The sequence below is a fragment of the Pseudopodoces humilis genome, chromosome 10 (assembly GCF_049639895.1).
Source record: "Pseudopodoces humilis isolate 2021_Gansu_Grassland_sample_001 chromosome 10, ASM4963989v1, whole genome shotgun sequence".
In the NCBI taxonomy this organism is placed as follows: Eukaryota; Metazoa; Chordata; class Aves; order Passeriformes; family Paridae; genus Pseudopodoces; species Pseudopodoces humilis.
This window is the reverse complement of record NC_142209.1, coordinates 20,212,775-20,230,043: the sequence shown is the minus strand read 5'-3', so window position 1 is coordinate 20,230,043 and position 17,269 is coordinate 20,212,775. Positions and strand designations below refer to the sequence as shown.

The 17,269-nt window shown below is 36.1% G+C and overlaps 1 protein-coding gene across 3 annotated transcripts in view; it reads right to left on the bottom strand.

Moving 5' to 3' along the window:
• The window catches only part of ZZZ3 (zinc finger ZZ-type containing 3), a 58,193-nt gene that overhangs the window by 33,359 nt on the left and 7,565 nt on the right, over positions 1–17,269 (bottom strand). The window lies entirely within an intron of this gene.

Sequence of the window (17,269 nt, the reverse complement as noted above, 5' to 3'; positions counted from 1 at the left end):
TGTTCAAATTTCAGAAGGTATTTGAAGAGACACAAGAAAACAAGTAGTGAAAGGTATTATTATAACTAATGAATTACGAAATGCACTGTCAAATGCATTTTATTGTTAGACACACAGTGAAAAACTCTGCTGTTTAATTAACAGAGCAGACCTCTAAACTTATATTGTCTCCAAATCCCTGAATAACCTTCATCTATACAATGGGACTAAAATGCTTTCTAGAGCTCACATTAAACCTATTCTTCATCCCAGGAAAACAATGCATTGTACCTCGTTTGCAGTGGAATATTTTGGATATTGAAAGACAAAATACATCTACAGATCCAAAAGTCACACAGTGTTTTCAGTTGTCTCCAATTTGGGCATCTGTGCCAACTGCCAAGTTACTACTTGAAAAAACACACCAGCAACCACATTTAATTTAAGAACATCTAGTACTATGAAAGCACCGTAATTCACTAAAGAACACTGGTTATACTGAAGCTTTCTTCATATTCTATTGACTTCATACAAGTGACCTTATTTTCATCTTGACAATTCAAAACTTCGTGGTCTAAAACACAAGCTGACAGGTTCCTCCATAGTCTTCATTCTACACAGTTTTTATATTTAGATTACTGGAAATTGTCTTTACTTTCAACTAGTTAAGACTTCATACTGGTAAGAACAGAAAATTCATTCACCATTAAGTTGCCAATTCAAAATACAAACTGAGCTGCATAAGAAAACATTAATTATGTCTAATTGCAGTAAAATTCAGTAACAGAAGATGTTTCTATAGTAATGCTACATGAAGTATCATAAATTCTATTATGTAGGTAACTAAATCAAATCAGGTTTCATTTATTCAGTGGCATTTCTCAATTAAGCAGAGAACTATCATCATAATAAGACAAAGAATGGAAGAACAAGAAGACAAAGACAACCACTTGAAAATGCATGTTTCTCTTAATCCACGTTGTTGCCTTTCCTAAAGATCCCTTTAACTGATGCACCTGGAGACACTGGAAGTATGACAGCCTGACCAATTTTTGCAAAAGAACAACATACCAAATAAAAATACTAGCTCAGTAACTTTGGTAAAAATACAAAATACATTTAAAGAAAAAAACATTTAAACAAAATATAACAGTGAGCCAATCAGAAGGCACCCCAATCTCATAATTTTTATTTACTTTACCAGTCCTAAGTAAAGAACATACGAAGAAGTTGTTTCAGGAATGGCTGGAATAGAAATGTCAGTATTTTGTCAGATTTGTACACCTCATCTCTCCTGATCTTCCAAAAACCAAAACAACCCTATTTTACTTACAGTACGAAAGACACAACCCCAGCTGTGTCTATTTGCCTTGGGGGACAGCTGAAGCATTTTATACACAGCAAAAAGATTGTGTAAATATCAAAGAGAAAAAATCAAGGTGGGTAAAAAAAGTTTTACTTAGTCTGAATTTTTTGTCTGGTTGCAGTTTGCAGGGATGGAGGAGGGTATAACAATTAAAAAAAACAGGAAACTTTAATCAGTATACAGTGAAATGATGGCACCTTAATTACACTTAAAACTTAGAAAACAACATTCACAAGGGCTTAACAAGTGAACAGTTACATAATTTTTCCCAGAAGTTTCCTTGGAAAAACTGTCTTGAAAATTAACTATTATTCCTTTACATTGCATAACCAATTACAATGACATTTTTCACTCAGAACCACCACATCTTCTGCGGCAGAGAAATTCAATGGAAGAGTAATTTAATATTTTGGACACCACTCATTTTAGAAGATATTTATGAGTTGGAATAAGGAGTGCAAGGCAAACTAAATAAGCTTTTAGGTCTAGAAGCCTTTCTTCAGGGAATCACATTAACATTTAAGAAAGAATACTGGAATACTGCAATAAAGATTCAAAGTTTGAAGAGTGATAATCAGCTAAGAAACAACACACTGTGGTCTGCAGATCCCACTAAAAATTAGGAAGTTACAGGTTAAATAGAGTGTAATGCAGACAGAGCTCTGAAATAAACCTCTCAATTTGTCTCTTGTGGGGAAGGACCTGTGTAAGAAGCCAATGAGCAAATGCTGCTGCTGAAACCATATGGAAATGGTCACACATTAATCAGTATGGACAATCTTCAGAGTGAGACTGAAGTTCAACTGCTTGCAGAAATTGTACATTTTACATACAATCAAGCATTTCATACCACCACAGGATGCAAGAACCCTTAAAAATACTCTTAAGGCAGACTCTACCAACACAGACTGTATTTACATTATGCTAGAATTTTTATTTAACTTAACCACCAGCCTACTTAGTAAAGTTACTGAATGCTGAACTGTGTGCATGAAAACTTGTAGCAACAAAGGATTGTTTACAATTTACATAGAGATGAAAACCAAGAATTAAAGACAGCAAAATGAGGAAAACCCTTCCTAAATAGGCAGAATAACCAGGGTTTTTTTTCTGGCTTATGCTGGTACTGCGTAAGAGTCAAGTATGAGACCAATTTTGTAAAGGAACTCAGAAACATGGATGAAGTTACAAGTATGTTCCACGTGGCCCTAAGCTAGAAAAGAGATAGTGAAAAGAAGCAGTCAATACCTGAATACACCGGGAGTATACTAGACCAGAAATCAATAAGCTAAATATGCCTCTACTATAACTGTGGTGGAATTATATATATGGAACTTCAGATGGATAAATTAACATTACATACAACATTAAACAAATCAGGGAGAACAGGCTTTCAAGAGAAGTCTCCAATAGTTGTTTGTCACTGTTTGATGAAAACGGGCAAAATCTAAAGTCTTCCACAACAATTCAACCCTAGAAAACAGAACTGTGTGCTCATCTGATCTAGAGTATAATGAATCATTTTCATATTGAAGAGAAATAATCTGTTCTCTTTTTGTTCTTCTGAGTCTCATGTAACGATCAGCATGCTCAGTGATAATAGTGCAGTGATAAGATTCAAATTTTTCCTGGTGTTCAGATACAGCATTTGTGAATATTTGACAGCAGGAGCACTCTCTAGTACCATACTTCAGTAAATCCCAAAATTACTTCAGAGACAATATCTGCTACTGGCGAAGTTACCATTTACAAGAGCAAATGTGACACACATATATAATTGCCCAAAGTAATAAATAAAACTGGTGGATCTCTATGGTATAAAATAGCAGTTCTTAAATTCTCTGCAGAGCATGGATTTTACTTTTAACATTACATTTTTAAAAACTGAAAGCAGCAGCTATTTATGCAAGAAGAATCTAATCCCTTACAGAAGCATTTGCCCAAGACAGAAAAATTAGCACCTCTAAAAAGATGAGAATCTGCAGAGCCACCAGATTAATCAAGATTTTGGATTATTTCCACATAGAAAACACATCACTTCCTAACAAAGTAGTATTACTAAATTAGGGATGAATTTAATTTAACAAATTATATTCAGCAGTCTATCGCATCTAGAGTATGCCAGCATCTCTTCCCACACATAGTGAGTTTCACAGAACTACATGAGCAAGAAATCAGTTTTCTGGAAACAGTATTTTATTCTTCTGATTCTACATTACATCAAAACAAGCAGTACTTTCAAATGATAGACATAACCTCCACCAAAAGACATTATGAAGATCTTACTTCAAATAATATGTAACAATAAGCAGCTTAAGGCTATAACAAAAGCATAAATGCAAAAAAAAAATTAATAAACATCACTGGAGTTATTTTGAGATTTCAACTGTCTCTGACACAGTAAGACTATATTACATATGGTCAAAATATAGTCTGTCAGAATGGGACTACTTATATTAATCTCACATATAAAAGGCTAGTAAGACAAAATAATTAAAGTAAAAGAAAAAACAGAATAATATGAAGAAATTGTCAACCGGTTTTAAAAGCTAGCCAACTAGCAAGGGAAATTTTTACTCAAAACTAAGACTTCAAAGAACCAGAATGGATAGTTCAATGTGCTGTTTTTCTTCTTTCAAAAAGATGGGTTTACTAGGCTAGACAAACCTATTCCTACATAAGAGGAAAAAAATTCTTTAGAATCTTCTTGTGGAATGCTATTTCTAGTTTCTTCTGAAGAAAACCAAAATGCAACAGACAGAAAATGAACTGGAACTTAAATAATAGGATGTATGAAAACAAACAAAAGCTCAAACACCTCCTAGCTTTGTCTTATTCCTTCTCTAAAACTACAAAAAAAAGGTCAAACCAGAAAGTTGTATGACAATGACCAGCACTGTACATCTATTCCTTTGCACCCCTTCCACTCAGCAGTGCTATCAAAACTGCTGACAGCACTGACATTTCTCACTCTTCTGGGCTACCTATATGAGGAAACTTACTGGGACGATGGGTGTGATATAGGCACCACCCCTCTTCCAGCCAGACATTCCAGGATAAGATTGCAAAATTACTTCACATAAAACTAAATATGAATTATACAAGTGTGACTTTACAGCAGAACTCTAGAAAAGCCACCACTATATCAAATTTCTTCTCTTTAAAGCCTGAAACACTTAAACTGCTTTCAGTTTCTTGTATCTTGGCCAAATTAGAGTTTGTGCTGAAATTATACATTGAAGCATCTGTCTCAGACTGATATTCCCACCCTGCTGTCTCTCTCCTGAATTCTCAGTCAAAATAATTACTCATTTCTGTGCACAAATATGGAAATTATTTTAAACCCTTCTTGCTGCTTAAGACACATCTGACTGTTCCTTCAAGGAGGTTTTCTTCCTCCATATTTTGGAGTAAGAAATTGGGATTCTGCATACAGAAGCATTTGCCTGAGAACAAAAATCCCGGTGGAGCTGTGATGAAGGCAGGCTGAGGGGAATGCTAAATGTGAATGCACAGCTAAGGAGAGCAGCTACGTTGGCAAAATTAGTGGATGCTGACTGGAGAAAGAGACAGACTAGAAATCCTGAAGAACTGCTAGAAAACAGAAGGCTGTCAACTATGAAAAAGGAAAACGAACTGGGAACAACTAGAAGGGACAGGCAGAATCTGTGATTTTGCTTACACCCAACTCACCTACACACATCACACAGCACTCATCCCAATTATCTATCTCAAATACCTGGGACAACTCAGTCAACACAACTATTGTGGAACTATACTAGAAATAAATCTACAAATAGGACAGAGATGCAAATCTCATCTTCTTTTCAGACGGCTCTGGATGAATCAATTTTTTCTGTGGGTCATATTAAAGGACAACGTGCTGCAGCACAAGCATGGGATCACATGGCCACAACAAAAGATGAAGATGTGAACTTTTTAAGATGGTATACCACAGTCCCTTGGAACAAGAAACCACATTCCACATTTTGACACACTATCTGGTGTGTTCATCTTTAGCATGTCATCTTAACAGAAAAATGCAAAAATGATCATTACATACAATTTGCACTTGTCCTGAATATGGACAGTAGCTTTAAGTAAACACGCTAACTGAACCTACTTTACTGACTAATACCTAGTCAATAAAGTCACAGCGTCTGATACAATTAATTTATCAAGAAAATTAAAACCAGACTATGTAAATAACTTCCATGTCCCAGTTAGAAAATTATGCTTAGCCTCATTTATTGGCCATCCTTCTATATCCTTATCACCACACCCAATCCACTTTATCATCCTAGGTGAAAGTCCCACTCTAAATTATAATATGCCTTTTTCATGTGAAACCATTCAATTGCTAATTAGGTGTCCTGTTACCAAAGAGTATCTCCTGTGCAGGATTACAAAAACACGTGACTAACATCTTCAAGATACATTAAATCACACAGATTCTTGAAAAGCTCATTATAAAATTAATTACACTAACTTAATTACAGTAACCATTTATCAAACTGTTACTCTACGAGAAGACTCCAATTGTATTTAATCTTTTAAACACAGAACACAGTTTTATATAAATAGGAAAACTATTATTTATTCCCTGAAGTTATTATTACAATATACAGAAAATACCTAGCATAAAAAGACACTGCTTTTTCCCATAGGTAGGCTGCAATTGTGAGAGTTCATCAAGTACTTAACAATCCTGCTAGCAGTTTACAGATGAAAAGGAGCTTGATGGAGAAAGTCAATGCTCCTTTACTTTTTCTTAAAAGCCTCAAGATAAACCAGTTTGCTCAATTTTGTACAGTATTACACTAGAAATTACTAGAAATTTTTATCCCAGATGATTTTCAGTCAAGGGCATACATTTGAAATGCAACAATTAATACAGCTTTTTATATGCAAAATCACAGCATCAGTTACATAAGGCTCACAAGGCTGATGTGCAACTCAGAGCAGCGACACACACACACAACCTGGTGCTCTGCGTGGTCTGTGCTTTCAAGTGCTCCTGCATTATACTAAGGCAAATACAAACCCAGAGTTTGGAAAAGGGACATGTGAGGCAAGCAACAGTTCCTGTAAAACATTTTCAATGTTGTTTCCGAATTAAAATGCTTTTGTTCTATATTTTTCTTCAAAATTTAAAATAGACATTTACTCCCCAAAGAAACAAAAAGTGAAAGGGCTATTTTTCCAGCTATCTACACTCATGATTATTTTCCACCCACCTGATAATCTTTTGCCCCAATCTAGGCTTTTTCACCTACCTAGGGGATACACATTATTCTATAAACAGATCAGCAGTGGGCTGGTTTTGTAGCCTTAAACGTGGCACCACCACTGCCACACATGCCATTGCATCTCCAATGTTCTGAAAAATTTCACATTCCTCCCTCTGGTCACCTCCAAACATCAAGGATGGTGAGGCAAATTCCAACCCATACATGCACTGACTAGACTGCTTGTAAACCACATAAAGCAGGTAACTACTGGGCTCAAATCTCCCTTAAGAAGGGGACTACAATTTTTGTGAAAGCTGCAAGCTCTCTACAGTTCCGAGATGTTTACTCTCAGCTAAATTTAGGGGGATTGCTAAGTTGGCTTAAGGATTCAAATATTACTTAGTGACAACAGTAAACAAATAGAGAGACACCTAAACAGTTTATCTGAATCACACTCCAAATGCTTAAAATATATTCCGGACAGACTGGGGGCAGGGAGGATATGCAGAACTAGCCCAAAATCCATAAAGAAAAAAAAGCAGTTTCTCACAGCTGTGCTGTGGTCATGCTGTGTCTTCTCACCAGTGCATTTCCATGCTCCCAGAATTACAGGCATCCCTTGGCACACCAGTTGATCCTGTGTGTATAACCATAGCACTAGTCACCACCACCACACAGACGAGTTCTCACATGCAAGGGGCTCAAAAAAGTAATGGACAAGCTTATAAGCCAAGTATGCTTCAAACTTGAATTTAAACACAGTAGTAGCCTGCTACCACAGAATCACAGAACCATTTAGGCTGGAAAAGACCCTTAGGATCATTGTGTCCACTTGTAAATGACTTGCCTTATGTCAATTTTTGACTGGCAGTTATTTTTAAGAGCCCCAAGTCTTTTAAATGCTCACGTGGCTCTATTACAACTCTATTAATAAAATCGTGTTACACCAAGTCATTTCTCTGGTGAACAGCCAGAAAAACATGTATTTTCTAAAGAAGCTGTCTGAGGTGCTACAGCTGTTGACATGTTCCAGTACTGTACTCGATGCTAGAACCTCAATATTGTGGCAGTTCCCAAAATAGTGATCTGCAGTAAAAAGACTCATCCCTCCTTCTGCCTTCAATATAGGATGTTGTTTATTTTCAGAGCCTCATGCTGCAGTTATACACAGCACAACTGCTACAGCCATATTTAGCCATATGTGACAACTTGCCACTGTTGTCTTTCAAAGCAGTTCTGAGCACGCTCCTGCTCTGTGAGCTGGATGTCAGCATCACCTACACCAAGAATACACCTTTCTCCCCAGAAGTACTTGAAGGCAGACAAATTTTCCCCCAATGCTTGAGTATCCTGACAAAACTGCAGATATCAGCACTTGAAAATGTTTGTTCTTACATGCTTTCTGCTTTGTGACTGACACTGAGTCTATAAGCAGAGAGGTTTCAATAGACCTCTATAGCCTGATGTTCTCACTGTTTGTTCAGGCTATATTCATGTTTTCTGAGTAAGAAGACTGCTTTGCATATTTCAGTCTACTTGGCTTGGGAGTTTCCACTGGCAAGTACTGAAGGTGTTTCAAATGCATTAGGAACTGTGGTTTTCTAAAAGCTCCTTAAAGGGCAGTGAGCAGCTGCTTTCTGTTCTGCTGCTGTCCTGTCTTCAGGCACAGGAAACAAAACCTGCAATATGAACACTATCACATAGCCCTTCCTTTTAATCACAGCACATCTACTGCTAATAGAGGCCTTTATTTAAAAAAAACACCAACTTTATTGTAAGACTGCTCGCAGTTCAAGTAGTACATTACCTTTTTCTAGCTGCTACTGTTCATATCCAGCTACTTTCAGATAGGATAGCTGGTCACAATTTTCTTAATTTAACAGTACATTGGTAGCCTAATTTACTTTTCTAGTCTAATATATGTAACTCAAATAGAACTATGACCACATCACATGTAATTTTGTTTTACTTGATTGCCATTCTGCTTTCCTCTCTTGTTGTGGTCAGAAGGTCTTTGTAGGCCAGCATATTCACTGATAAACAATATGCTGCTCTTCATTTCCCACAGCTTCTGTGTTCTGTCTGGCCTATGCCTACAGTACCAACTGGAAATACAAAGGAAGCTCTGTCTAGCCTACATTTACATTTAAAATTTCAGCCTTTTAGTTACTCTTATTTTCTCAGTATCAACATTTTTTTCATTTGAACACTTTGGCATTAAATTTAATTAATTGTCAACGTAACTGCCTTGTAAGAATGCAGGGAGTTGTTTGTTTTATTCCTACAGGTTTTTCCTTTTCCTGTGACCACTGACAAAGAACCTTTAGGCTTGCTTCACTTTCATTTTTCATCTAGATGCTGGCTTACTCCTAGGTTTTGCAGTTCCTACAGCCCTTGCACAGTAAAAATTCAGAATAGTCTGATTCACACTTCCTTGATCCTTCAAAGTCACAAATTTATTCCCTTGAAAGACTAAGCTGGGAGAGTACACCTTTTCACACAATACCACTACACATCAGCTGTTTCTTCTCCAGGTATCTTATTAATGTGCTAAATATACATATTTGATAGATTTAAAATCCATTTCAAAGCATTTCTAAGACTTTACACTGTTACTCTAAACCTACCATTAACCTGTCAACACACTGCTGAAATACAACTACAGTTTACCCTACACATGCTTTTCTTTTGGCTTCCTTTATTCAACTTTGTGATATAAGGAATACCCAGATATTCTGCTTTGAATTTATTGTTCTTTGAGGTTTTGTTTTGCAACACTCAGTTCATGATTTCTTGCAACTACATGAGACAATTTACTTTCAAAACTATGCTCACTGTTCAAGTATAAAATGAAAGACTGCCTTTGAAGTGAAAAATTCATTCTGATTCTATTACTCTGTCCCAACAGCTGAATGCTTTATCAAGGACTTTGTAAGGATCTCTCTTGATACTGAGATGTTGCACTACACTTACACAGCAAAAGGGACTTACATATTACTGCCTAAGCACATGAGCATATCTGTCACCTATGCACAGAGACACTTGATTCCCTTTGCATCTTAATTGACTATTCACTTTCAAAACTTCCTCATTAAATTTAAATGCAAATCAATTATGCTCAACATTATTAACTTCAAGCCTCTTTTCTCACACACAGTAAAGCCACACGTCTCTGCAGTCAGTACTTTGCCTCCAACAGCCGCGATAAGCAGATGGTTAGGCAGGAGCTGCTGTGTATAATACCATTATAGCTTCCAAATATTTTTAGCTCAGAGTCCTCCTAAGTCATATGTGATTTCTATCTATTTCCTAAACTTCAGTGAATTTCTCATCCATGAATTTTCCTTGTCTTCCCTTGAGCTCCCACAAATTTTTAGTATTCAGGCTACCCCACACTGTTTTTGTAAGAAGAGAATCCTGTATTTTCATTTTTACAAGTGGGTATAAAGACCTAGCAAAAAAGAAAAGGCAAGGTTAGATACCCAATGCAACTCTCACAGCAACTTCATTTTAACTCTTTCTCCATCCTGCCTTCAATTGGCTTTTATATGTTTTGCTTTGTCTTTTTTTATTGGCAGAATAAATTTTTGTGTTTTACTCAGAGCTCCCCTTCTACTTCAGTTTTTCTCACTTTGCGTAAGACAGTTTCTCAGGATGTGAAAAAACACCTTTCTGGTATTATTAATGATGGAAAGCTATTACATGCATAAAGCATGCCTCTGCAACTGTAATGTTGTAGATGTTACAGATACATACACTCAGCTCTAACACAAAAGGTGTATGTTTGCAGTTGTATCTACCCTAATTAAACACATGAAAATTCAAGCGTTTAAAGCATCTTGCCTTTTCTCATTTTAGTTTTCTGAAACTGAAGTAATTTTAAAGATTTGACTTTCCTCTTTTGTCTCAAGAAAACAGGATTCATGACTATGGTAGTACTTAATGGATTTTATACTTCATCAGTTATTAATTCAATAATTCAGGGCAAACTCTGACCATATTTTAGTAAAATAGCAATTAAAACATTTAACCTTTTATATAAAAATACATGTCTGGTTATGGTATCTAAAATTCTCGATAGTATCTATTTCCATAAATAAAAAGGAGACACTCATTTTACCACTTCTTGCAATTATCCTTAAGGTTAAAGGACTGAAGAAACATTAAAAGGCTATACAAATTCCAGGTTAAGCTTCTAGAGAATTTCTTGAAGCACAAGAAAAAAAGGGAAAAAAAGAGGTAACATCTTCAGCACATTTTATCACAGATTCGGGAAGCAGGAAGAAGCTCCCAGAAGGTGGGTCAGAGAGTGTGAATTATGTAGTTTCCATACCTATCCTGAGCAAACATGAGCAGATTGCCAGGGTTCAGACACCTCCCTAAATGGCCAACCCATCACAGCAGAAAAACCTGCACTTGCAGTTAAGTTCTTGCTTTGTCTCTGAGCTGCATACCAGGATTGCTCACATATTGTATCAAATGACAACACATTTAGAAAGTTCTCATTTGGAGAAATTAGATAAAGCTTAGACTAAGCGGCTATATTATTTACTAAGGGCTTAGGTACTGACTTACACAAATACAATATAAAACTGACTTCTTTCCTACTTTATCCATCCAAAACATTCAGCTACAGAGATATGATCACTCCAGAAGATGAAAACCAGTATGACCAGTAGCTTCCTGAATATGCCATAAATACAGTTTGGAATGTTTAGAGTATGAATTTGAAATTAATCAATAAAAGCAGTTACAAAGTTAGAAATCACAATGGTTCGCCTTTGCACATTTACATTTATGGAGCAAAGATACCAAGCAGAAGACTATTATGGTTCTTTTTAATAATAAATCACTTACAGTTTGCCAGTGATGACCTAAAAAAGTCTTACTGGCTCTTTTTAAAGCACCATTTTTACAAAGTATTCTAAGGAATTTAACAGCACTATAGCAAAACAAGTGCTGTGCTTATTCCTTACTTAGTACCTCTGATAAGCTGACAAGAAATATTAAGTAAGGATTAACTTGACAAATGTAGTTCATATACCATTCATAAAATTACTTAACCTTTTAGAAAATATTATAGAAAAATAAACTCCAACCCTGATTGCCAGTTATCTTTGGAGAACATCTAAAATTTCTGTAAAAAATTAAAAATTATTCAGCTGTGAACAACTATATTGCACATAACACAACGCTGTAGCCATAAAAGAAGAAAAATACAGCAAGACTAGATCTCCTGAGCAGCCTTTGCTGTTTCTTGAACACACAAAGCCCTTGTAAGTTAGTGATCTATTATCTCTCCTAGGGCAATAAACAATTAAACACATTCCTTCCTTGATAACAGTAGGAAAAAAAAACCCCAACCCTATATAAAATCCCCATACCTTTAAAAATTAAGTTTTACAGTATCTGAGGGCATTTTGCTGTAAGATCCTAGATGGTTAATTTATCTGCTTTATCTACTTGTGTTCTGCATAAAGAAGCTATCCCAAATTTTGATTATTCTTATTGCCCTTTTCTGTACTAAGTCTAGAAGACAGATCAGTGTGGGAAAATCATATTCAAAGCATGGCCTATGTATGTCATAGATTTTTACTGCAGAATAGTTAATATTTTATGTCATGACCTCTTTCTATTAATACTCAACTCTATTTACTTTTTTTTGACACCTAGTAAAAACTGAGTTGATGGCTTTACAGAAATGTCTGTCAAAAGACTTTCCTGAGCACTAATAGCTGATTTCAAGTCAGGGCTGGGCTTTTTTGCATGAAGTTCTTTTACTCTTATGCATTACTTCACATTCCTAACAATGAGTTTCTATTTTAATACCCATTTGCTGAGTTTTGTGAGATTCTTCTGACTTGAGACAGTGGTGAAATAAAAAGTCATCAGATTTTTATCACCACTAGACTAGAGAGGGGTTTTGTTCTGCCATCACTGAAACAATTTTATTGAAATACCATTATCTATATTTATCAAAATTGAAAGGACCATCTTCTAAACATCTTCCTATTTTGACTAAAATGCCCCTCTTAAGTCACTTGCCAGCTAATGTGGACGCTGCTTCCTTTCTGAGTTCTGCATGCACACAGTTTGGATTACCCTTGCTCAACTGAGGAAAACATTAAAACATTTTTTATTGGCTCTAGGTGATAAGAAAGGAGCAACTCTGCAATGCATGTATATTTAAAACAGCCACTATGGAAATAAAAATGTAAATCCATGTGTGAGATAACAGAATCATAATTAAAAATACGTTGGCGAGTCCAGGGACCTATGTCAAAGGTTACCCATTCATTGACAATGAAGGTTACAAAGATAGCAAACAGCTTTTTTAGAGACTGAACCCTCTTTCAGCAGCTGGCTTGACATCTGAAGGTTTTCACTGTCACTCCAAGTGGGTAACTCTCATAAGGATCTCGTCATTTTGCATCTGACCTACTGCAATGGTCCTTTCTCTGTCCCTGCTCAATTACATCCATTTAGATATTTCCCAAAAGAGCATTTCCTACTTTATTGTTTTGTCCAAGGCACCTCTTTCCCTCCACCTTCCTATCACAGCAATCAAAGCCACACCCATCTACATTCCCACTCCTTTATCACCAGGGTGGATTCACAGCCTGGTGGTAAGCCTTCAATCATTCTCACTTTAATTTTGCAACAAGACTTCCCAGGTGAGGTTTCATTTACCGTTAAGTGATTTAATCTACAAAAAGAAGCAATCCCACTCCCCTCTAACTCTCAAGCACATCATTCCTATTTTTCCCATGCGTTTACTTTTGTACTCAAGCCAATCTCACAGTGAGCTGATTTGGAAAACACAAGTCCTTACAAAAGAGTCATTTTTCTTCTAGTTTAGCTTCCTAGACAGGCTCACTGTAATGGTGAAATGAGCACAGAAGCCAGTGGAAAACAGGGCCCGCGACTTTGCATTTTGGTGACAGACAGTCCTTGGATCAGGTTTGCTGTAATGTGAAGCCCTTCTCTCAGACTCACCCTTATGCTTTGTAAGCTTAAGTAGTACAGGTACTCCTCTTATCTTGGAATTCTAAACTTCAATGCTGAGGATAAAAATATTTTCTAACTAATGCACAGGAACTAATTCCAGCAGATTACTGTTTCCATCTATCTGTATTGCCTAGCTAAAACCTGTATTATTCTGGAATTGTGAATGCTGGGGAAACATTCTTCATGTCTGTTTCCATGCAGCAGAGGCCATAGCATAATGTTTTACTCTATTTTCATTCTGGTAACTGTTCACTTCAATATAAATCTGCTAAAATTCTACTGAAAATTTAACTGAAATCCAGCTGATGCAAGTCTTCACTAACAGAATCTGAGGGACAAAAAGAGGCATCTGAGGGGGAAAAAAAAACAAACCTGCAACTTTCTGCATTCTTATTTGTTACTGATTCAAATCCCTGGGCTTTTTTTGATACCTCATCATAGAAAATATGGTCAGTGAAGGTCAAAAAAGCAACTGTCCACACTTCAACAGACGCTAATTTCTAAGTATTAGAAAAGCAGACTTTCATCTCAAGGTAGTTGCAGGAGTGAACCAGGGAAGCCACAATACAGCCCACACAAAGGAAGGGCACATTTAAAGGAAGAGAAGCAAGCAGAAGTTAAATTTGAGCTCATGCCACGTCTGCAAATCGGGCCTGTTGACAGAACAGACAGGATGAGAAGAAATGTCCACATGATTATTTGGTACAAGTCATATAACAGAGCTGTAGTGACACATGAATCAAAACTGAAAATGGTACCAAGAATATTACACAGTAAGCTTCTCCAGAGCTCTCCTATTTCTCACAGTCTCCTGACCTTTTGGCATGGTATCTTCGAGGGAATTTCTTTGGCCAAGTAAAGACAGACATACAACAATCTAAAAAGTTTTTTTAAAAGGGTAGCTGATCTAACTGCAACTAATTAAATTATGAGATACACCCTAAAAGCAGGACACAAAGGTCTGATCACCAGAGTTACCTATCAAGTGGAAAATCAATGAGATATGAGTCACACTGGATAAAATGACAGTAACTGCCCTGTCTTTACCTCCAGAACCCAAAAGAGAGGCAAAACATTCTCTCTCTATATTCAGAATTCTGATCGAAGGAAAAAATAACCCTTCACGTAACAGGTGAATTTCTAATACAACTGCTTCTGGGCTGGAATTAACCAGAGATATTTTCAGATCATGAGAGATGTAACTGAAATTCATCAATATTAAGAAGAAATTTGCTACCTGTATTGCTGGTGTGAGGTTTTTGTTTTGTTTGGGGTTTTTTTTTTTTGGGGTTTTTTTTTTTTGAGTTGCAGTGAGAAGATTGCCTACCAAGATCTTAACAGCAACAAATCTGTTCCTGTACACTTGTATAACTTGAATGGTCCTAACAGAAAACTGCACTCCAAAAAGCAATCCATTTATGAGAATAAAGAATTCTCAAGGATTTGCAAAATTCGCTTTGGTTCAAAAATTTAGACCTCCAAAAATACATGTCTAGAAATCAGAAAAAGACTTCACTTAGGGATGGGAGAGGTGTGGGAAGTTTTATTTGCACTAGGACATCATACAAAGAGTGAATGTTTCTCATTGTCCTTTTCTTCACTGGCTGTCAGATGGCAGATATGTGAAGAACCTTTTTCATCTTAAGTACTTTAGGAATCCTCTTAACAAAGGATCACTGAATTCCCATGATCCAGAAGAATTCTCACCTGACCTCACTTCAGAGAAATTATGTAACTACACTTTAGTCTGTTAGAAACCACTTCCTCACAGATAGATTTAAAACTATCCATCCACGCACATACGAAAAATAATTGTACTATAGTAGCCTCTACAATAATACTGTGAATAAAGATTTTTTGCAGTCTTTCTGCCTTTTTTAGAATGCACTCAATATAGCAGAATTTCCAGAAAACTGATGCAATAAACATCACGATTCGGCTCAAAAATAAAACCCTAGTTAAAAATAAAAAAACTCCCATAAGCTATTCTGGCTTCTCATTTTGCCTATTTTCCCAAGGCTAAATAAATAAATAAATAGACCTGAACCAAACAAAGCCAGAAATGTTGACAAGTGAGGATTGAGAGGACCTGAGTACATCTAGTTAGCTTTCTTCTTCCTGAAGTCTAGCTTTTAAGGAAATCCCCAAGGAACAGTACTAGCAACATAGCAAGGCACAGAAATATTGTCAAATCTTTTCAAGTAACAATTAGACAGAATAACTATTAACAAAAGCAATACAATCATGGATTCCTAACCAGTAAAACTTCCCGCTAGTTATACTCTGACTTTTAGAGACATGTAGAAAAAGCACAAAGTAAATGAAAAGAAGGTAATGGGTGGAAAACAGGTACTAATATATTCTAATTCAGAAATTATTAATAAGATACAATTTTTGAAGTTGCCAGGCTTTTTTACACTGGAAATAGTAAAATAACCCAAAGCAAACAAACCATGGCATTTGTTGAAAGGTTAACAAAGTAGAAGTTTTCTACTTCAATCTTTAGTCAGACACCACCTATACACCGCTCCAGCCACCTCTGCAGCAACTGCTGCTCCAAACTCCAGGTTAAAGCAGCCTTTTCCAGGCAGCTCTGTCAGACAATTGCATCTCAGTTCCAGCTCCTCAGGTGGAGCTTAGGGAATAGGTGCACCTGCCTCTGCCTAAGACTTAAGCCTTTGTGCCCTTACCACACGAGATACCATGATCCCTTTATAATACGCTACAAAAAAAGCCTCTGTACTGCAGTGATACATAGAAGGAAAATCCCTAGAAGACTTAAAATATTTCAGAAAGGGAACAAATTCCTTTTCTGACATCAGCCCAATATGGTGAATAGTGTTTGCATTCTTCCTTTATAATTTCCAGGTTTACATAAGCAAACTATACCAGGATCTAAACCCAGTGCCCTGTCAGTTACCAACACTGTTTCTCTATGGTTTAGTCACAATTACCCATCAATTATTACAAAGATAATGCTGATAGCTTGTGCAGTGAAAATACACATAAAGTTTAATCCATTTAACTGGCGAGATGGAAAAAATGTACTAAAAGTCTAATTACAGTTAGGCTATAATAGACTGAAAGTGTCATTTTATGTAAATCCCCTACACTCTTTTTAAATCGTCAGGAATGTGACATTTATTGTGCTTTAACCCTTTCCCTAATTCCAGAGCACAGACATATGTGACACAAAGCCTATCCTTCACTTGCCCTTAACCCTGAGGCAGTTTTGTCAAATTTCAAAAACCAGAAATGCCTGAACAAGTCACACAGGATGTAGGCAGTTGATTTTTAATAGGAAAAAAAAGTAGAATAAGGTATTTAACTGAATTTAGTTCAAAAAGTTTTACCAAATTGTTCAGTACTTTTAACTCTAAAAAGCTACAACTCATTTGTGTCAAGGTTAGCTCTTTCAGTTTAATCAAATATTTTTAAATCACCCAAAAAAGTCCCAAATGAGAAATTTTACATAAAACTAGTATATGTAATGGACAGGATACATTTCTGTTCAAGCTTATTTATACTGCTAGTACATAGCAATGAATAATAAAAAATAAAAAAATAAGAGACTGAAATCTATTGCTAATGCATGGAATGCAAACCAATTTTAATAATCAATATATTTATATAACAAACCCTTCAGGAACTTTAAGACTTCATCAGTGGTGTTTAACCCTCAATA